Raw genomic sequence first — 24,881 nt, 5'->3', positions numbered from 1 at the left:
TTTGTCCTCCTGGCTTCAATATGAGATTCAATTGAATCCAAATGAAAATATCAGTATACATGAAAATATACAGAAAGGTGAAAAGATATATGAATAAGCAATGAGGAAATACTCATAAATCGACAAAAATCTGTGTAATATAAAACAAAACATAAAATTATCCATACATAATGAGAGATTTTTCAACATGACTATTTATCAGGAGCATGAAAATTCAAACCAATGTACACCCACTAAAAAGGCTAAAGTTAAAAGAAGGACAATATCAATAATGACAAAGATGTGGAGTAAACAAAATTCTCAAATATTGCTGATGGGTATATAAAATGATACAACTATTTTGAGACAGAGTCTGACACTTTGTTATTATTTTAAAATAAATTTACCAAACTACTCAGCAAATCTACTCTGAGATATTTATTCTAGAGCATTGAAAATATGCCTAAACACAATTTTTTTTCTTGGAATTTCTCAGCCACATTTTTGTAAGTCTAGCACTTGACATAACTCAAATTTCCATTAGCTGGTAAGTGGATAAACAACTTATATAGTAAAAAATAAAGGGGGGGGGCACTTCTCATTAACACAAAATGACAACACATTGATACCTGAAGTAGGAGCATTGAACCTCTAAAAGATTATGCTAAGTGAAATAATTGGGATATGTAGAAGTAAAACTATACAATTCCATTTATGTTAAATTATAAGACACACGAATATAATTTACAGTGATAGAAAGTAAATCAGTTGTTGCCAGAGGTTAGAGTCAGATAGAATTGATTGCAAAAGGCCACAGGCATATGTGGGTATACAAGGACTCTATATCTTGATTATAGTTATAATTATTAAAACCAAAACTGAACTGGGCTGGGGATGTGGCTGAAGGGGTAGCGCGCTCTCCTGGCATGCATGCCGCCGGAGTTCGATCTTCAGCACCAAATACAAAGAAAGATGTTGTGTCCACTAAAAGCTAAAAAATAAATATTAAAAATTCTCTCTCTCTCTCTCTCTCTCTCTCTCTCTCTCTCTCAAAAAAAACCAACTGAACTTTACACTTAAAATAGATGCAGAACTTTCTATGTACAAATCATATTTGATAAAGATGATAAAATCTATACAGTGAATAACCTGAAAACAATAATTAAAACAAAAATAGTCAAAAGGAAGAAATCTGGCAATCTAAATTAAAATTTACTATGAGTTGACTTAAAACATATATTTATTCCAGTGCCTATAATCAGATGGAGATTGGCCCAAACACCCATAGAGTTAGCACCTGCAGGAGGTAGCATTAGCAGGAAAAGTGCCAGCAGTGCAATTTTAGTACTTTTTAACCTATGTAATTCCTGACTTTTTATTTTAGATTCAATTGAAAGAAGCCATTATGAAAAGCACTTCCTCTCTGTCTTACAAACACACACAGACAAATGAACCACCCACCTTTAGATGCTCATGAATTAGTATACATATGAAGAGAGAAAATAAAGAATATGAGTAATGAATGAGATTAGTAGATTCCTCTGACATCAAAATGCTGAGAAAGTACACCTGCAATTTCACATCTCCATTCTGTATATCCATTCAATATGGTATTGGGAAACAAAACCAGCGTTGAAACTTTGATATTTTTTTCCCCTTGAAATAGTATTGAAGGTTGGATATTTCAAAGAATACTAAACAAGTACCCTGTGGTGAGCCGCTTCTGCAGATTATGGTCGCCATTACAAGATGGCGCTGGCTCCGCTGTGGTCTGTGACAAACAACTCCTTATTTGGGAGAGTTGGCGCATGGTTTTTCAATACCCTATGAGAAAGTTCCACGTGGCAGCTTCGCATTGGGGCTTGAGATGCTTTATTAAGGCTGGGAGGGGCATCCGAGAGGGAGAGAAGAAGAAATATCAAGGGCCTGAATAAACTGCTGAAAGAAGATTCCTGAGTTGCGTCTTCCTTGCGGGCAAGGGGTCGCGACAGTACCCCAAGTTTTTAAGATTATTTAAAGTTTCTGTGTGTATGTAGATAGATAGATAGACAGACAGACAGACAGATGGTTAAATAACTGTCACCTAATTTCCATGCCTTTTGTGCATTTGTTCACATCTAAACTGTGTTAATGATTTAAATTTCAATGATATGATTTTCCCAATCCAGGAATAACAGTTTGCTGCTCTCTCCTTGTAGAAGAAAATTTTAAAGATACACAATCACAGAAAGAAAAATTAGGAGGTAACTGCAATTTAATTCAACATAATTGCCTTGCCTATAGGAAAACTGGGATTCAAAGAAAGAAAAAGAAAACAACTTGAATATGTTTGACAGAATTGATATAATTTCCTATGTGGAAATTTATTTATTTATCACCAAAGATTATTTTGTCAGAATCCAAATCTTCTAATTTTCAGTTGCATATTTGCTTCATAATACCTCAATACATATAGAATAGACACAATTTCAAGTGTAAGTTTGTATTTTTGGCAACAATTGCATCAAAATATAAATTTCTTTGCACATATTTTCTTTACATAATTAATTTACTGAATATTTCTGTTCACATTATGTCAGGTAAACACTGCCCTACTCCCTACGTATGCAATATTGTTAAATTAAGTTTTTGAGATCCTCATGAAAGCAAATATGGTCATTAAAATGATTATTATAGATTTTTATAGTTTCCCTATGCTTTGCTTATATTTGGTAAAATAATATTGGTTGTTATAACTTATAAAGCATTACTAAAAATCAATAAGAGGCTTGGTATTTCACCATGTGATATTATTATATTTGATAATCATTCTCATTGTACAAATGAGGATGGTCAGGCCTGAAAATATTATGGGGCTTTTATGACATAACATGTTTAGTAAACAATATGCATATTCTACTTGTGTGATTATATGGACTACACCAAAGGCTTTCTATATTACCTAAATTGTCATAAAAATTTCTACATATATCTTGTCAATGTGAATAAAAAGAATATGCCTGTGTTTGCTATTGTTAGTTTTTACCCAATCTTGAAGAAATAGAAATATTCTTATCACTGAATTGAAAGGATAAGATCATTTATTAGTGATACAGAAATAAAGATTATGAAGCCTCTCCACTCACTTAACACAAAGAATAAGCTCTTTCCCACTTTTTACTCTTACATATAAAACTTATGTGCAAGAGAATTTTGAATTAATAATAAAATTTGTAAGAAAAATACTATAACATTTGTATGAGGTTATTTTATATCCACAGCAGTGTCTGTTTCATGTCAGTGACAAGAAAAAAATGGAAGATTTATCATAGCATCTGTCTGTAAGAATTTTATTTTGAAGGAGAATAAAAACTTCTATATTTCTTAAGGTAGCAAGAATAATTGGACTAATTTTGATAAAGTTAATAACATTATTTATGACTCATTTTGTAATGTTGTTTTGCAATATATATTAAGTATACATCTCTGCCAGTATAATTTCAGCTTCTTAACATTAAAAAGAATCCCTAATGGTACTGGAAGAAGTAGTTGCTTATACATATATAATAGTCTATTACTTTGGGGTTTTTTTCTTTTCTTTCTTTTTTTTTATTGTTACAAAACTGTGAGAATACATGTGGGCATTTTGCAAGAATAGCATGCTTTGGAAAGTTGCATCAAATACCCCATACCTTCAACTTTACATTTGGCTGGATTAGGATACTCAGGTGGAAATTATTTAAGATATTTTGGTATTTTACAGCAGAAAGTATATTTTTATGTATGTATCAACTTATTCATATCCATGTTATGTTGTTGCAATTAGAATTCTTTCATTTGAGTTTGTCCTCTAGTATAAAGTCCTTAATTGGCCCCGGGTATATTAAGTCTTATACAATGTCATGTGGGCTAGTTTAGGCCAATGAGATAGTAGTAAACACAAGACAAAAAGCTGGAAAGCGCTTTACCAGTTGCCTTTGCCCTGTTCCTGCTCTGGAAATCTTCCCAATGTGAAAATAGAGCATACTCTGCTATAGGATAATAGAGCAAGTGAAGCAAATTCCTTTTACCCCAGCTCTGTGCGGCAATAAACCAGCATTCCTACCCAACCCAACAGCTCACCAAATTACAAAACAACCCAGCTGAAATGAAGTGAACTAGGTCTACACCTATCAAGCAAGCAGAGGGGCCTGACCCAAACTGTCAAGCTGCACAGATCTTCTTCCAAGAACTTTATTGAGGATTGCATATTGTAATGTATGGATTAATGAAGACTTCAGAATAGTATATTGAAAAGGGAATGGCAATCAGTACACAGACTATTTTAATTATTAATATTCTCTGAGAGAGAAAACAGTTTGCATTCTGGAACTCTTTGAATATATCAGAGTATATAATACTCATATTAACCTCTCCATTTTTTCTTTGATTGAGTTCAGTTTCACAAGTTATGAACTCTGAGCACTTGTCACACATTGTAGTCATTCCTGCCTAGACTTACCACAATATTTCTGCAATGTATGTGACAAAGCAATGTTTCTTGTTGTGAGAACATGGTTTTGCATAAGATGGCTGCTCTAATATTGTTATTTGGATTGTTTCTAAGTTAATTTTAGTTTTGCATATGTGGAGTTCATTTTGTGAAACATTTGAAATATGATGGGATATTAGTAAAATACTTAGGCTTGAATCAATTGAACAGTGAAGGATGAAAAGAATCTAGACTCCTTAGAAAGGAAAAAAGTCCAGACTACAGATTTTGAAAAGAACCCTCAACTGTTCCCAGTAACTAGGATTTAATATTAATGAAACTAAGAAAAATAAGAATATAAGGAAGATACCAACTTAGCCACCACTCTGGATAGATATACTGGGAGTCCACCTCAGTTTCCTTACTACATTATATATATGTGCTAAATACCTGTACAAGAATGCCTACTACATTATTGTGGATGATACTAAATGACATTAGACAATAGTAATATCAGTTGTATAAAGGATGAATAGTTCTATATTTATCAAGTGGAATATTATATGATAATAAAAATATATAAACCATAACCACATAAAACAATGTATATGGCAATATCTCATAAGCTCCACTTGAGCAATTCTGTGTTGCTAAGCAAAAACAGCAAAATAATCTTTGTCATTGCTTTTGGAAAAGAAATAAGGGTAAATTGATAAGAAGAGGAAACAGGAGGAATCTACAGAAATGCTAGTATTTTCTATTTTGCATGACATTTTATTATACCTGTTATTTTCAGTAAATTTCCTATTCATATATATATTTAAAAATGCTTTTGTACTGAGATTTTACCCAAGGTGCTATAATTATGAGTCACATCTCCAGCCCTTTTAATTTTTAATTTTGAGACAGGGTCTTACAAAGATGCTAGGGCCTAGCTAAGTTGTTAAGGCTGTCTTCAAACTTGTGATCCTCCTGCCTCCCAAAGACACTGGCATTACAGGCGAGTGCCACTGCGTCTGGTCTTTTATGTTTTTTTAACTCCACCCATGATTAACAAAGATCATAGCATTCATTAAGCTCACATACTTATCAAAAAATAAAAATAAAAATAAATCATGCACCACAGTGTAAGCACTAGAGAAAAGAGGATAGAAAGGAAGAAGAAAGTATACCTGTCTTGTGAGAAGTGTTGTAGTTTTATCAGGATGTTTGAGAAGACTTGACTTAACAAGAATTCCAGGCAAAGATCAAGAACAAGCAACGGAGTGAGTTCTCAGATATATGGAATAAAGATAATACAGGCAGAGGGAACATCAACTGAAAAGCTTAGCACACAAGTGTACTTGAGGACTAACCAGAAAACCATTTTGACTAGAGTAGAATGACAATGGGTACGTTTAAGAGACAAAAAAAAAAAAAATCAGAAGTATAATATGTAGGCAGTATATGCAGGGCATCTAAGACTTAGAGTTTTACTTTGGATGACTTAGAAAAGTGCTTGTTTTATCATATTTTTCATCATTGTGACTAAAAGATCTGACAAGAACAATTTTAGAGGAGGATAAGTTCATTTTGCACTCAGAGTTTTTATGGCTAACTCCATAGCTCTGTGCCCAAGATGAGGCAGAACATCAGGGTGGAAGAGGCATGGAGAAGGAAAGTCACTCAGGACATGGCAATCAGGATGCAGAGAGAGAGAACTCTGCTCACCAAGGACAAAATATAAACCCTAGAATCACATCCCCTGTGATTTACCTGTTCTAACCACATCCTACCTGACTGTAATTACTACTTAGTTAATCTACCAATAGTTTATAACTCATGATCTAATTATCTTACCTCTACAGATTTCTTGCATTGTCTTACATGTGATGTTTTAAGGAATACCTCTTGTCTCAATCACAACATTGCACCTCTGGCCCCCAAGTATAGGTCACATCCATCCCACAATGAAAGATACATTTAGTTTATTTTCAAGATTATTCATAGTCTTAACAGTTCCATCATTGTCCTAAAGTACAAGTCCAAAATCTCCTCTGAGACTTAAGGCAAACTCTCATCATGAACCCCCATAAAAATCAAAAGCAAGTTTTCTATATCCAATGTATTATGGCACAGAATAAATATTTCCATTATACAAGGGAGAAATAGGGGCATAGAAAAAAGGGATAGGATCAAAGCAAGACTGAAATTCACCTGGGCAAACAAGTTCTATAGCTCCATGTCCACAGATCTAGAGCACATGGTATCATGATATTCTTCCAAATGATTTGTATATCTCTGCTCTTACAGGTCTTTCTGGTTTTAGATGGCAACATGTCCTATCTCCTGACTTGCTTCTGCTCAATTCCTGCAGTTATCCTTGGAAGATATCCTAAATTAGTGGCTTCTCTTAATCTTGGGTTCTCCACTGCAGCTTCAGCTTCCTTCTCATTTCTTGGCTCATTAATTTCTCAGGAACAGCTCACAGGACTCCAGACCTGTTGCCCTCTGCCTGACCTCCAAGACTTCCCTTGAATAATTGATAGAACCCACTAGGACTCCCTAACTTCTGTTTCTACATTCCTGCAGAACCAGCACCACCAAGTTGATGCTAAGTCTAACTCCATCTGACTCAGTAGCCAAGCCTTTAGGGATCATGGTAGCAGCATCAACTAAGTGCCTCTGTGGCTAAGCATGGTGGAAAAACTTCCTAGGAACCCTAGGAAGCACATAAGCCCCAGTTTTGCAATCTTCCTTGGCTCCAGGTCTGCTTGCATTTTTCTGGAAAAATTGCAATTTTTTCAAATATTTCAGCTCTGGTTTGTACTCCTCGTGGTCAGAGTAAACTTTGCTGAAACCCACTAGCAATACCAATGCCACCCCTTGAATACTGTATGAGCTTGAAATTTCTTCCACTAGATTAATTAGTTCATTGCCTTTAAATTCAACCTCACAGAAAGTCTGGGGACATGGATGAACTAGAGAAAACTTCTGTGCCAGAATGTAGTATAAAAGCCTTTACTCTAATTTCCAATGGAGTTTTGTCTTCTGAAACCTCCTGAGTCAAGTCTTTAGTCTTCACAGGCTTATCATCATTCTGGTCTTTGAAACTCCCAACAGAATTGCCCATTAAGTTCCATTTACAACATCCTAAAACTTTTCCAGCTTACGTCTCTAAACTTCTCAAAATGTGTCCTTCCACAAACCAGCTCCAAAAGCTTCTAAACCATGTAGTCAGGTTAGTCAGAGCAAGACCCCACCTCACAGTACAAATTTCTGTTTTAGTCAGATTTTTCTGATGGAAATTTCTGACAAGCAATTACTGAAGTAATATTTTACTTCGACTCATAGTTCCAAAGGTCTTTGTCCATAGACAGTTGGCTTCATAGCTCTGGGCCACAGGTGAGGAAGGACATCATGGGGGAATTATGTGGCAGAAGAAAGCAACTCAGGACATGACAGAGAGAGAGAGAGAGAGAGAGAGAGAGAGAGAGAGAGAGAGAGAGATATCCATTCCTCAGGGATAAAATGTAAACCCCCAAATCATATTCTCCAGTGACCTACCTTTTCCATCCACACCCTACTTGCCAAATGGTACACATATATATATGTGTATATGAATACACACACACATACATACACACATACATATATCAATGGATAAATGCACTGATTAGGTAAAGTCTTTCATACTCCAGTCATTTCACCTCTAAAAATTCTTGCATTGTTTCACACATGAGGTTTTGGGAGATAATGCATATCTAAAACATAAGAGCACCTGAGTGTTTTTAGTTAAAGACTAATATGGTTCGTCATTGAAAAAGATCACTCTTAACTGCTCTGCTAAAAATTGATTCAAGGATGACAATAGCAAGAACAGAAGGATGAGGACCTGAGGACTATTCCAAAAACATTACAATAATACGGAAGAAGAATGATGCTGACTTACTTAGACCAGGAAGATAGCAAGGAAAGAGGTAAAAAGGGATCAAGGTCTAGATGTATTTTGAAGACAAAGCTGAAATTATTTGCTGACAAATTGGATCTGATGTATGAAACTAAAAGGAGTCAAGGATGAATCCAAATATCAGTACTTAGTCAACTGGATTTGCTATCATTAATTAAAAGAAGAGCAACATCAAAAGAGAACTTTGAGGGAAATATAAGGAATGTAGATTTGCACATATGGATTTAAAGATGCCACTCAAGCACCCAAATGCAAGGATGAATAGATGAGAAGAAGCCAACATAGGAAACTGAGCCAAAGTCAGTGAGCTAAGGAGACATTCTGCTCTAAATATTCCAAGATGGAATGATTGATAATTCAGATCTAATGTTCCAAACACAAGTATCATATTAATATTCTATGAGAGGTATTGATTACATATATTGAAAGAACTAGCCATCACTCATATTGGATTCAGGATGTCCCCAAGGAAGAGGCAGATTTCTGTAATACTGAAGCAGAAAAAGGGATGCTCTGAAAAAATATTGAGACATAGATTACTCTAATGGTAATGGACCACGTGTTGTAAGAGAGTGGGAAAGAACCAGAGAAGATTAGATGGAGTAACACATATGAGAGTTGTGAGCTTCTTTTGTTGTTTAACCAAACCAGGAATAAAGGACCTGCTGAAATGTGGCCTGCAGCTTCTTCTTCTCTTTTTAAAGCTCATGCACAGACTGGAGGATGGGGGAGAGACCTATCATAAGTCTAGTTCTCTGAGCCCCTAACTCTTTTTTTTTTAATGTTCATGAACACTTTTGCTCATATCTATCTGCATTATACCTTTGATTTATGGTTTCCAGTACATTTTTCTTTTTTTCATCTCCCCAAAACAGAGATCTGTCTTACCAGGAAAACATTCCAATTCTAAAGGATTTGCTGAATCTAGTTTTTTTTTCTGGTCTTATGTCATCATCATCATAATAATAGTCCATTATTTCTCTTTAATTTCTTTTATAATGTTATCTTATCTGTTGGATGTACTTGAAAAATTATATGCCTTATCTGGACATCACCAGGATGGATATGTAATAGGCCATTTTTAAGTGGAAATAATTTAATTTTACTAGTCTTAGATTAAAAGAACATATTTGGATTTTTAATGAAACCAGTTCAGACTTATAGAAATTTCTGTTTAGGGAATTTTGAAATTAACCAGTATAAATATTAAAAAAGAAGTGTTATGTAAATACAATGCCAATCTTTAAAAATATTGTAAAAGAAGTTAAATTTCACAAGGACTTGAAGTTTACACAAGGTGTCAATTCCCAAATAAGATCTAGGCTGCTTTTAGAATAAGAAGTAGAATAAATAATGGCAAATCTTCAAACTTAATGCAAGGTTAACAGGTGTTCAGAGGACAAAGAAAATCTTTTTGTGTGCCTTTTGTATTTAGTAACAAGGGAGAGGTGAGGGAAGGGTTAGAAAAGCAGGAAAATAACCTTTACTAGAGAAAGTTAATAATTGAAACTAGGATGAATTCAGAGACATTATGGAGGTTGGGGGTCTAATAAAATAAAGCTAACACACTTTGTCCAGACTTTGTAAATTCAAGGAAATGGACAGCTTCTCATTAACAAAATAATTCACATGTATTTAAGCTTTTACCATGATCCATTTCCTGAATTGTCTTTTTAAAAATTTTATGCCATAAACCCACCTTTATTCTATATTTTTGTTAGTCAGTTGAGAGAGCAAAATATGCTAATTTCCATTCCACAGGTGAGAACAGGAGTCATAAAGTATTAGGATTTGCCTTAAGACTTGCATGATCTAAAGAGCAGATACAAGACTTAATCCAGATATTTTGAATCCAAACTCGGAGATCTTTCTAAAAGATAGAAGATACTGCAAATGGATTCTTAAAAACACTTCTGGGAAACAATAATTGAGAAATAATGAAAAATTTAATAGAAAAAATATATTTGAGTTTGTGTGTTCTAATGTTCAAGAATGTGAAATAGGTAGATAAAATTAGACAACTAAAGCTCATAAGTTTGATGCCAAATCCCAGTAGAATTAAGAAAAATGGTTGAACAGCTTCCTTGGAAATTAGAATGACATATTAGACCAAAACTGCTTACTGTTAAAGCCTGACATGATGGCATACAACTTTAATCCCAGGGACTCAGAAACCAGAGGCAGGAGGATCATAAGTTGGAGGCCATCCTCAGTAAAGTAATAAGACTCTCAGCTACTTTGCAAGACCTTGTCTCAAAAGAAAGAATAATAAAAATAACTGAGGATTCAGCTCACTGATAAGTGCCTCTGGGTTTAATTCCTAGTACCTAAAATAAAATAAAATAAAAATTAAGAATAAAGCAGCAGCCAGACCGGAGGAGGAAAGACGCCAGGCGCCCAGCCAGACCGGAGGAGGAAGTCCGGCCCCGCCTCAAGTGCTAGTTCAGAGGAAGCCCATCAACCCTTAAAACCCATCAAAGGGGGTGTGGCTACCAGCATGGTTCTGCAGCTGATCCAGGTACCCAGTTTCCAACTCCCCCACCCTTAGCTGCCATAACTCAAAATATTTCCCACAAACTTTTGGGGTTTGTAGCTATCAATGCAAAACAACAACTGTACAGGCACCTGATTTCTACCTCAGAGACTAGAGTAGGGAAGATACAGGTGGAAACTCATTTCCTTTCACACTGGCTATACCCACCACCCTGAATACAGAGGCTCAAGCTAGGAATAGACAATGCCACCTACTGAAAGCAAGGAAAACAGTGTTCTGAGAGACTTTTTTTTCTCTCTTTATTTCTCTCTTTTCTTCTCCCTCTCCCACAACTTCAACATATGTGAAACCAAGAACTGTGCATGAACAACTGAATTACCAAAGTAATATAATATAGAGTAATTGCATATACCCCACCTTCCCCCCATTTTTTATTTATTTCTATCTTAATTTCCTTTTCCTTCTCTTATTTCTCTTTTCTTCCTTGTTATTTTTTTTCTTTTCTTTTTTTCATTCATATTCTCTCAATCCCACTTTCAATCTCCTAACTTTTGCTATCTATACATAGGGTAACTATCTAAATAGATAGGAGGTTGAGTCTATACATTCTTCCATAAATTACCAGTCTAATGGTTAGAGTTCTCAAAGGTGCTGTTAGTTTAACCTCATACCCTCACTCCTTTCCTTCTAAGTATAACATCCTTCGTCTGAAATTAAGTTTTCTATATGCCACCAGATATGGTACGCCTTTTTTGAAACTAATATTCTTAAGTAATAATTAAAACCAATATCTATAGTCTTAGAATCTAACTATAAATGTATTAATAATGAAAACTTGTGCTTAGGTAATGTACTGTTGATATTGGGAACTGTTAACATTGTCTTTCTCCACAAAAGAGGAATTTTGGAGCTATACAAGAACAATACTAATATATAAGGGAAAAAACATTAGCACAACAGTTTCACAGAGCTAGAAAGAATCATGAGCAGTATGAAAAGACAAGGAAAGAAAGGACCACAAACAATACAGGTCAATTCAACATTAGATGAGGTAATATCTGCAGCCGATGGAATGTCAGACAAAGAGTTCAGGATATACATGCTTCAGATGATCTGGAGTCTCAAGGAAGACATTATACAGCAAATTCAGACAATGAAAAATCACTTTGACAATGAATTACATAAACAAATCTAAGAAGCAAAAGATCAGTTCTATAGGGTGATAGAGAATGTAAATAACAAAGAAACAGAAATCCTGGAAATGCAGGAAACAATAAACCAAATTAAAAACTCAAATGAGAGGATGACCAGCAGAGTAGAACACTTAGAAGATAGAACTTCAGACAACGAAAAAAAAGTTTTTCAACTTGAAAAGAACATAGACAGCTCAGCGAGAATGTTAAGAAATCATGAGCAGAACATCCAAGAATTATGGGATAACATTAGGAAACCAAACCTAAGAGTTATTGGGATACAAGAGGGTACAGAGGTCCAAACTAAGGGAATGAGCAATGTATTTAATGAAATAATACTAGAAAACTTCCCAGACTTAAAGAATGAAAAAGAAATCCAAATACTAGAAGCCTACAGGACACCAAATGTACAAAATCATAAGAGATCCACACCAAGACACATAATAATGAAGATGCCCAACATACAGAATAAGGAGAGAATCTTAAAAGCCACAAGAGAGAGGAAGCAGATTACATTTAGGGGTAAACCAATCAGGATAACTGCTGATCTTTCAACACAGACTCTGAAAGCTAGAAGATCCTGGAACAACATATTTCAAATGCTGAAAGAAAAAGGGTTCCAACCAAGAATCATGTATCCAGCGAAATTAAGCTTCAGGAGTAAAGATGAAATAAAAATCTTCCATGATAAACAAAAGTTAAAAGAATTTGCAGTTAGAAAACCAGCTCTTCAAAACATCCTTGGCAAAACATTACAGGAAGCGGAAATGGAAAATAACAATGAAAACCAACAGCGGGAGGTAGTACAGTAAAGGAAAAACTAAGCATAGAGGAAAAACAAATCATGTTAAGTAACATACATAACCAAATATGACTGGAAATACAAACCATATCTCAATAGTAACCCTAAATGTTAATGGCTTAAATGCACCAATCAAAAGACATAGGCTAGTAGAATGTATTAACAAAAAAGATCCAACAATATGCTGCCTACAGGAGACTCATCTGATAGGAAAAGACATACACAGACTGAAGGTGAAAGGTTGGGAAAAATCATATCACTCATATGGACCCCGGAAGCAAGTAGGGGTGTCCATACTTGTATCAAATAAAATAGACTTCAAGCCAAAGTTAATCAAAAGGGATAAACAAGGACACTACATACTGCTCAAGGGAACCATACCCCAACAAGACTTGACGATCATTAATATATATGCCCCAAACAATGGTGCAGCTACGTTCATCAAACAAACTCTTCTCAAGTTCAAGAGTCTAATAGACCACAACACAATAATCATGGGAGATTTTAACACACCTCTTTCACCACTGAACAGATCTTCCAAACAAAAGTTGAATAAAGAAACCATAGTGCTCAATAATACCATTAATAATTTAGACTTAATTGATGTATACAGAATATACCACCCAACATCAAGCGGTTACACTTTCTTCTCAGCAGCACATGGATCCTTCTCAAAAATAGACCATATATTATGTCACAGGGCAAATCTTAGCAGTTACAAAGGAGTTGAGATACTACCATGCATTTTATCTGATCATAATGGAATGAAATTGGAAATCAATAATAAAATGAGAAAGGAAAAATCCTACATCACATGGAGATTAAACAATATGCTACTGAATGATCAAAGGGTTACAGAAGACATCAAACAGGAAATTAAATAATTCTTAGAGGTAAACGAAAACTGAGACACAACATATCGAAATCTTTGGGACACTATGAAAGCAGTACTAAGAGGAAAATTCATTTCATGGAGTTCATTCCTTAAAAGAAGGAAAAGCCAACAAATAAATGACCTCATACTACACTTCGAAGCCTTAGAAAAAGAAGAACAAATCAGCAGCAAATACAGCAGAAGGCAAGAAATAATTAAAATTAGAGGTGAAATCAATGAAATCAAAACAAAAGAAATAATCAAAAAATTGACAAAACTAAAAGTTGGTTCTTTGAAAAAATAAATAAGATTGATAGACCACTAGCCATGCTAACAAAGAGAAGAAGAGAGAGAACCCAAATTACTAGTTTACAGGATGAAAAAGGCAACATCACAACAGACAATCAGAAATACAGAAGATAATTAGAAATTATTTTGAAACCCTATACTCTAATAAAATAGAAGATAGTGAAGGCATCGATAAATTCCTTGAGACATATGAACTACCCAGATTGAGTCAGGAAGATATAAACAACCTAAACAGACCAATATCAAGTGAGGACATAGAAGAAGCCATCAAAAGACTACCAACCAAGAAAAGCCCAGGACCGGATGGATATACAGCAGAGTTTTACAAGAATTTTAAAGAAGAACTAATACCAATACTCCATAATCTATTTCAGGAGATAGAAAAAGAGGGAGAACTTCCAAATTCATTCTATGAGGCCAATATCACCCTGATTCTCAAACCAGATAAGGACACCTCAAAGAAAGAAAACTACAGACCAATATTACTTGTAGAAATAGATAAAGCAATCATGAAATTCATATGGAAAAATAAAAGACCCAGAATATCAAAAGCAATTCTAAGTAGGAAGTGTGAATCAGGAGCTGTAGCGATACCAGATTTCAAACTGTACTACAAAGCAATAGTAACAAAAACAGCATGGTACTGGTACCAAAACAGGCGGGTGGACCAATGGTATAGAATAGAGGACACAGAAACCAATCCACAAAATTACAACTATCTTATATTCGATAAAGGGGCTAAAAGCATGCAATGGAGGAAGGATAGCATCTTCAACAAATGGTGCTGGGAAAACTGGAAATCCATATGCAACAAAATGAAACTGAATCCCCTCCTCTCGCCATGCACAAAAGTCAACTCAAAATGGATCAAGGACCTTGATATCAAATCAGAGACTATGTGTCTGATAGAAGAAAAGATTGGCTCCGATCTACATATTGTGGGGTCAGGCTCCAAATTCCTTAATAGGACACCCATAGCACAAGAGTTAATAACAAGAATCAACAAATGGGACTACCTTAAACTAAAAAGTTTTTTCTCAGCAAGAAAAACAATAAGAGAGGTAAACAGGGCGCCTACATCATGGGAACAAATTTTTACTCCTCACACTTCAGATAGAGCCCTAATATCCAGAGTATACAAAGAACTCAAAAAATTAAACAATAAGAAAACAAATAACACAATCACCAAAGGGCCAAAGACCTGAACAGACACTTCTCAGAGGAGGACATACAATCAATCAACAAGTACATGAAAAAATACTCACCGTCTCTAGCAGTCAGAGAAACGCAAATCAAAACCACCCTAAGATACCATCTCACTCCAGTAAGATTGGCAGCCATTATGAAGTCAAACAACAACAAGTGCTGGCGAGGATGTGGGGAAAAGGGTTCTCTTGTACATTGCTGGTGGGACTGCAAATTGGTGCAGCCAATATGGAAAGCAGTATGGAGATTCCTGGGAAAGCTGGGAATGGAACCACCATTTGACCCAGCTATTGCCCTTCTCGGACTATTCCCTGAAGACCTTAAAAGAGCGTACTACAGGGATACTGCCACATCCATGTCCATAGCAGCACAATTCACAATAGCTAGACTGTGGAACCAACCCCAATGCCCCTCAATAGATGAATGGATAAAAAAAATGTGGCATTTATACACAATGGAGTATTATGCAGCACTAAGAAATAACAAAATCATGGAATTTGCAGGGAAATGAATGGCATTAGAGCAGATTATGCTAAGTGAAGCTAGCCAATCCCTAAAAAACAAATGCCAAATGTCTTCTTTGATATAATGACAGCAACTAAGAACAGAGCAGGGAGGAAGAGCAGGAGGAAAAGATTAACATTAAACAGAGTCATGAGGTGGGAGGGAAAGGGAGAGAAAAGGGAAATTGCATGGAAATGGAAGGAGACCCTCATTGTTATACAAAATTACATATAAGAGGTTGTGAGGGGAATGGGAAAGAAAATAAGGAGAGAAATGAATTACAGTAGATGGGGTAGAGAGAGAAGATGGGAGGGGAGAAGAGGGGGGATAGTAGAGGACAGGAAAGGTAGCAGAATACAACAGTCACTATTATGGCATTATATAAAAATGTGGATGTGTAACCGATGTGATTCTGCAATCTTTGTAATGTTTTGAATAACCAATATAAAAAAAAGAATAAAGCAAATTTATTCTTACTGTTACCTTTTAGTATTATAATTTTGTATACATTTTCTTTTTCTTCATGGAGTAGAAATACCATAGATAAAATAAATGTGAGAATGTATTTAACCATGTTGCTTAATATACCTTAGTGAATAATATGAAAAAAGTTAAGCAATCATGCATAGGTAGTGCTGACATTAGGCAAGGCCAATTTGCAGGAAGCACTCCTAGAATTGGCTGCTCCAGGGTTCATTCTTGTACCTGTCCTGGAACATATCGAAGGGTTACCCACCTCCTTAACAAAATCCTGAGTTGAAATTGATTTTCATATAAATTGGATAGTTGGGATCAATTTATCTCTTTCAATTTAACAATAGTTGAGCAAACTCAAGTGACTGAGGCAATCATCTAAATGACACAAACAGTGAGTTGGGCATAGTTGCATTTCCAGGAACACTATTATTTCCCCCCTGTAGTATAATAAAATAATTAAAAATGATTCCTTCAAAGTGATAAACAACAAAAGTAAGGGGAAAGAAAGGAAAAAACAGCAGAAGTCAACGTTCCATTTTTCAGCGTGGCATATTCTTGATATAGGCACAGCTGCTGCTGCAGGCAAAGCCTATTACAAATGCAAGTAAACTCATTTTTTCCCCACAAATAATATTTTCATTAATTTCACAGTGTTTCAGGAATAAATCATATTGTAGTAGATCCTTTGGAGCTTCAAAAAACAAAACTGGTTTCTTTAGACTTCAACTCAGATTTCTGACCACAGAAAAGACAGTTTTAGCAAAAGTCTATTTTATTATGAATCATAATTTTCCCTTATTTCTTTATAAAACTTGCGATTATTAACATGGCACAGTCACTCATATTCCTATCAAGTTACTTATATCTTACTTATCTATCAGAGTGCAAAAATTGGGGGATTCAACAAAATTGATCATTTTAAATTCAGTCAAAGATATTCTATCTACTCACATCATTTATCCATATTTCAGAGGGAAAGAAATAAGATTTGAAAGCAGAGAGGTAAATTATCCAGGGTTCTCCAGAGAAATACAACCAACAAGATGCATAAAGATATATAGAAAGAGGTCGACTGAGGCATCGGCTCACATGGTTATGGAGGCTAGGAAATTTCTGAATCTGCTATCACCAAGCTGGAGACCCAGGAAAGTGATGATCTAGTTACAGTTCAAACCGACAAGCATAAAATCTGTGATCCCTGTCCAAGTTGAAGACCCTAGAACCAGAAAGAGTTATGATGAAGGGCAAGAGATGGTGGCTGTTCTAGTTCAACTACAGAAAAAATTTGGTTCCATTCAGACACTCAGTGCACTGAATGATGCCATTTCCACTGGAGAGAGGGTCCTTGTTTACCTGTCTACTGAGTCAGACACTATTCTCATCCAGAAACACCATCACAGATACACTCAGAAATAATATTTTACTGAATATCTCTACATTATTTAGCCTCGTCATATTGTCACATAGAATTAGCCATCATTAGAGATTAAGTTCAAATTCTTTTCATTTGCTATTTTTTGTGGGACTTTTGGCAAGTAACATAATTTCTTTTAACTCTCCTACAGTGTAATAGAAAGAAAATAGGGGAAGGAAAAAAAGAAAATAAATGGTTACATATATTGACAGATTTATGATATAGCTCCTAGACACTAAAAATGTTCCCATCTATTTGTTTTTTATTTTCACTTTTGTTCTTTTCTGTGAAGTGGTATATGAAATCATTTGTGGAGAATGAAATGGTAAGAAAAAGACTTATTGGTGGTTTGATGATAGTTGAAAGGGATTCAATATTTGTTGGGAAAAGTGGAAAATAAAATATCCAGAGAAATAGAATTGCCCAGTGATATTGAAGACCCAGTTGAGACAGTTGACAATTTGTAGCTATAAATAAATTTGATTAAATTATATGCTTTCCCCCTCAGAAATACTCTGCAACCCAGTTGTGGGCAACATAATGTCAATAGTTAGATTTACCAGGATTAGGATTTTGCTATGTGGTGCAGTAAAAGAGAAAAGGACAAGTGAATTTAGAATTGAGAAAAGAATAAGGGACACAACAATGAGCACACCAGAAGATCTATGAACACAAGGAAGTCCATGAAATAGTGTTCACAAGAGTTTGATGATTTGCTGTAATGGGTATATGTTCAGCAAGAAAATGAGAGAACTAAGAAAGCTAAGGTTACAGAGTAAAGTGCTGAATTTGTGGTTATTCTCAGGTGGGAAAATATGACAGTAAGGTTCACAAATTCAATCACAGGCTAAAGACACTGGGTTACAGTAGTAGGTAGCAATTTATCACAAGTCACACAAGTTTTCAAATATAGGTTAACTAGCTATGAGCTTTACTTTACAAAAGGTTATTAGAATAGAACTTTAAGAAAACTGGGGTGACATATTTTAAATGGTGATTGAGCACAGGTTCTTAGGTTGAAAAGACCTAATTTGATTATCTATTTCTGATTCTTCATAGAATTGGAAATGTTAGGAAATGAGATTTATACGCTCAGTCTCAGTTTCCTTGTCTCAAAGTGCAAGTGGACTGTGGATGGGGTGGGCATCAATAAGCAGTTATTTTCTCAAGGTCGTATAGTTCCTAAGTAGGTCAAAGCTCTGAGCCTACATTCTCTAAATCCAAATCCATTGTTCATTTTGCTCCATCACCATAACCTATGGTTAAATATCCAGAAAATGTAATAAAGAATTCATAATTGCTATGCTGGGTTTGAGAAATTCAGACAAGATTTATGTTAGTGCTTATCTCTACCAGCTGTCTTTAAATCACAAGGCTAAACACAGGCAACAGTTTGCTTGGATTTTCCATTTTGGTTACTTAAAACATATTGAATAAGTTTCTACACCTCAGTTTAAAGCACATTTTAGTCAGTAGCAAAGACTAACTGTTCTCTGTAAAGAATCTAAACAAGTACTAGACATTTTCTTCAGTTTTCAATCAACTGTGCTACGTGTTTAAAATATAGTTAAAGCAACAACAAAACTAGAAATATGGCAGAATGCAAAGGAAAAATAGGCAGGGCCACTTTGCCACCAGAAAAGGAAGCAGATGGAGAATCATGTAACTAGGGGGAAAAAAAAAATCAGAGCCAGCCAAGGAGGATAGAGAGCCAGCAAGGCAAGAACAACTATAGGAAAGAATACAGGCAGATTGCTTAGTTCCTCTGATACAGCAGCCAGATATGAGAGACAAGCCATGGGGTATTAGACCACTTAGACCTAACCAGGAAGGCAGGAAATAAAGAGTCACCTGTTATATATATTCTGAACTAAAGTTATTTTCTCCCTAGTGCTCAATGAATGGTATTAAAAACTCCACTCTATCTACCTGTTAAATAACAAAAATATATTGGTATATTAGTGAATCAACATGACCTTGATGACCTGGACCTTCTGTATTTATCCTAGTAACTTCATACATATCTTCTAAATTATTAAGATGATTTTATCACTATGCTCTGAGCACAACATACACATCAATCACATACAATTTGCTTAAGGTTAATGCAGGAATAAAAACTTCAATAAATGTTAATTAGGTAAATTATTTAATTTACCATGTTTTTAAAAAAACTCTCTAACTTCTAGTTTCAACAATTAGAAGAGTATTTAATAAACTGAAATAACCAAGAATATTTATGCAATATACTAAAGGCACCAAATTATGGCATCATCGCCATAATCATCATTGCCTTCATGTAGAGTTATTCCCAATGACAGGTACATAACCTGTCTACTTCACACAATGTAAAGCAAATTTTAAATCTACAATTTTCTTGTCAAAAATCTATAGAGATAATAATTCTCTCTACAGAGAACATGATGCACAAAGACCTTCCATACTTCTCCAACTAAGTTAAATAATGTTTTGATGATTTCCTTTCAGCCTCCACTTATTAGAGAACAGGTTCCTATTTGTTTCAACACAAAGAAACAGAGCAAAGTACTCCCTGATGGCTTATTATACTGTCCTGTAAAGTCTATTCTACTATTGTGGCATAAATGTTACTTTCAAGTAATATTGATTTTCTAGTCCCCTTTGTTAATTAACAAAGAGAGTTAACTACAACATAGTACAATTTTGCATTTGTCAACTCAAGTGTAATCAAATTTGAACTTTGTTTAGGCCAAAAGAGAAGAATGGGTATCTTGAATTGATTTTGTTTTCCTCTAAACACTATAGCAAGTTCTTTTGTAAAGCCCAAATCACTTTAGAAGGCCTATTTAATGCAACTTTAAATCTTTTCAGTAATTTACAACTAACATTTTTTCCTCCTGCTTTACAGAGAAAACAAGAACATCACATTTCTAGTCTTATTTTTTTATGGTGTGTGTATGTTTGTGTAAATATATAAAAACATTTATAATCAGAATCATCTCTCTCTTCTTTCATTTTGCCTCAAATGTATGATTCAGCCTGTTTTATAACATTTTTTAACTTAATTTAAAACTTTGCTATATAACTTATCCTCTTTTATGTATGTTAAAATTTCTCTTTTTCTCATTTTTTTTCCAGTGTATCAATCTAACAATGCCTCCTTATTGAAAATTTATCCCTAATTTCAGAACTCACGTTGACCTTCAGAAAAATAAATTATATTCTACAACTATGAAAATATTATGTTACTGGAATAATAATTAAGTGTCGAGAAATAATACCCAGTAAAATTTATAAGATTATTTTGAAATATAGTAAACTTATGTGTGTAACAACAAAAGTTCACTATTAAGGATATTATAATATACTGATAAAAAGATCTAAAAATGTATATAAAAAATTTGAGCAACAAATCAAAGGGCAAGAAATCAAAAGGGAAATCAAAAGGCAAAGAAAATTGAATATTAGGAAAACACATAAAATATAACTTGACATCATGTAAAAGATGATAAAAGAGCTACATAGACAAAAGAGAATTCATATGTGAATATATAATCTTCATTTGGAGATCTTATAAAATAACAACTCAAAAACAAATTCCATGAAAAAGTAGCACATACTTTATACCACAACTTATACTGAACAAAGTGACAGTTTATTGAAATTTAAAAAGGGAAAAGGTAGCAAACATGAAAGATGTGCTCAGCTTATTGTCTAGATAGATGACTAATTTATTAACTAGAAGGATGTGCTTGTGTACACTGTAGAATAGTGCTTAATATTTTTCATTTAATGATAAATATGTGAATTAGTAATCCTGAAAGAGAATACCTGATTAGCACATTCACTGGGGGGAACAAGTTGGGTAGGGGTGAATGGTTAGTACAAGAGGGGGATTAATTTGAACTGATTGGTTTAAGCCATGAGGGGAGTACATGCTGAACTACGTGATTTCCCAACATGTTATCAACCACCATAAACTACTGGGAGGGTCATCTGGCATCCCAGGTATTTTCCCTGTCTTATGCTGATTGGTGGTTACTAGGGGGTTGCTATGGGTCCTCACCTAGCCTGACTGAGTCAGGGACACCTGGTTCAGCAGATCTGTCCTGTTATTTGTAGATAAACAACTCAGCAGGGTGGGTATGTGCCTAGGAGTGCTCTGTGGGTCTTTCCAAGGACAAGGGTCACACCCCCTTCCTTGGACAGGCTTTGCTCTGAGGTAGAGGCTGGTTTCTCAGACATGTTTCTTTCTCTTCCTCTCTTGCTCTCTCCCTTTTCTCCCTTATCTCTCCCCTCCCCTAATCTCTCTCAGTAGAAACTGGATTACCTTTCTTCCCCATTTTAGGCAGATTTATCTGTCCTTGAGTATACACCAACCATGGGAAGGAAGTAATCTAGATTTTGGGGATAATACCAGAACATCTCAGAAATGACTATCTCCCAAATTTAACCAGTGAATGACAACTTCAATAGTGAACACATGGAATGCAGCCTTTGAATCACCTCTTTAAAAGACCCCTGATCCTGCTGATGGGCAGAATCCCAGCCTTTGAGTCAGGAGTCCCCTGTGTTTCTTGTTTGCTTACAAAGCAATATTTTTTTCTAATGGAGTGAGAACAGTTGCAGTCTCTAAGGAAAACATACCTGCTTTATCCACAGAACAACCGCAACTAAAGCAAAAATTCTTTGGGTGCACATGAGAGATGTGCACGAGAGGACACTGGGCTTACAGAGAAAGAGGTGCCTGGACATTACAAGCCATTCTGGATGGGATATGGAAGGGTTTGAAGAGAGGAGCTACACAACTGCAATTGTGTTTTTACTTGAGTCCCTGTGGTCTCTTCACTGGTAGAATTAGTATAAGGAAGTGAGCAAGCATGGAGATTACCAGAATAATCTACAGGAGAAATGATGGTGACTTGACCAAAGTAGGCCAGAAAGAAGACGAGAAATAGTCACATCCTGGGTGGTTTTGAAAGCGAGCCCAATGAGCTTTGTTTTAAGGGGTCCTGGCTTCAAGGGTAACCAGAAGCATTGAATGGTAGGTCACTTGGAGAATAAATGTATAGATCACCAAGAAGGAGATGTCCAAAATATCGCTTGGATTTTTAAAATGAAAAGACTGGTAATATTTTGTAGTCTAAATTACCTGTGAATACATTCAAGTGGTCATATAGTTTATTATGGAATTCTCAATTGATTGTTATGTCTGTATTGACAATCCCACTATCAAATAAGAATGGGAAGTCACAGAAAAATACATTAATGGTTTCTCTGATTTTCTGGAAGCTATTAGAGTTTTTGACAACACAACCTAAATCATCTCTATTACCATGAAAGCATGAATTCTGTGAGGAATATTTATTTTTAAAACGGGGAAATTTTTCCAAATGTATGTTTTCAACTAAGCAAAATTAAGTGGAATCCTACATATGTAAGTATGAGGGGTATTGAAATATTTAGTTGGACAGAAGTGTATAAAATTGATAAAGGGTGCTGAGAAAAAGATGGAAGCAAAATTCAGAGTTAAAAGCATAATGCTGTTGCCTGGTTTGGTGGCACACTCCTGTAAACCCAGTGGCTCAGGAGGCTGAGGCAGGAAGATTGCTAGTTCAAAGCCAGCAACATATGTGTGTGTGTGTGTGTGTGTGTGTGTGTGTATGTGTATGTATATGTGTGTGTGTGTATGTATACACGTATACATACACACACATATATGTTGCTGGCTTTGAACTAGCAATCTATATACATATACATACACACACATATACACACATATTATATAAAATACTTATATATTTATATAAAAATATATACATATATGCACATATGTGTGTATGTATATGTATATATGTGTGTGCATATGTGTGTGTGTGTGTGTTTATAGCTATATTTTCTCACAGCTCCTAATGTTCAGTTTCTGTTTAGGGTTTTGCTCAGATCAGATTCCTTTCAAATTTCATTAGTTTGCAAGATAAAATTTCAGACATTGAAAGTTGAATTAATAAACACAATAGTGCTGATGCTTTGGAATTTTTTATAAGTATTTTTTATAATCTACAATCAGAAATTTTTTATAAGTACTTTTATAAGCTATGACAAATTTGCTCAAATCAGTTCTAAAACAGTAATAGTGTCATACCAATAATGTGACTTTGGGAAAAATTAGAATGTATTATTATGTAGAAGTATTATCTAAACTAGCAAGTTATGACATGAACTTTTTTTCCTTCTTTTTTAAATTTGTTCTACTTAGTTGTACATGACAGTAGAATGCATTTTGATACATTGTATACAAATGGAGCACAGCTTCTCTTTTCCTCTGGCTGTACATGGTGTAGAGTCATACCAGTAGTGTAATCATACATCTACACAGGGTAATAATGTCCATCTTATTCCCCATCCTTCAGATCTCACACCGCTTCCCCTCCCCTTACTCCTTTCTACACAATTCAAAGTTCCTTTATTCTTCCCTAACCCCCAACCCCAATATTGTGGACCAGTATCTGCTTATCAGAGAGAACATTTGGTATTTGGCTTTTGGGGATTGACTTATTTCCCTTAGCTTGATATTCTCCAGCTCCATTTATTTACCTGCAAATGACATAATTTTATTCTTCTTAAGGCTGAGTAATAATCCATTTTGTAAATGTACCACATTTTCTTTATCCATTCATCTGTTGAAAGGCATCTAGGTTGTTTCCATGGTTTATCTATTGTGAATTGAGCTGCTATAAACATTTAAGTGGCTACGTTGTTTAGGTATAAACCCAGGACTGGGATGACATGAACTCTTGAATGGGTTCTATGCAGTGAATCAGATTCTTAGTTGGATTATACTTCATTATCAACTGAATAGTCTACTAATCATACATACTTCAATTCTTCATTTTCTATCTCCAAGAAGAATATATCAGCATTTCTTTCATAAAGTGGAGTTGTAATGCTGTTTCATTAATAGTTTATGTTGGTGATTATAATTGTTGGAGAACTTTATAAAATTATAGTATGATTATAAAGCAACTTGGACAGATAATAAAGTAGACCATTCACAGTTGTTAGATATTTTCAGCATCTATAATAGAACAGTTGGGAGTCTTCAATATCTAATGATTTTTAAATGTTCTAATAATGAAATTCATTGTAGGAATTCAGGGTATTTTAATAACCCTTACCCAGGAGATATGAATCTATTTAATGATACATTGTTCTTTCTAATAAGTATTTTTATATTATGTACAGAGTTAT

Source organism: Callospermophilus lateralis, chromosome 8 (genome assembly GCF_048772815.1).
Source record: "Callospermophilus lateralis isolate mCalLat2 chromosome 8, mCalLat2.hap1, whole genome shotgun sequence".
Classification (NCBI taxonomy): domain Eukaryota; kingdom Metazoa; phylum Chordata; class Mammalia; order Rodentia; family Sciuridae; genus Callospermophilus; species Callospermophilus lateralis.
This window is presented reverse-complemented; position numbering follows the sequence as displayed.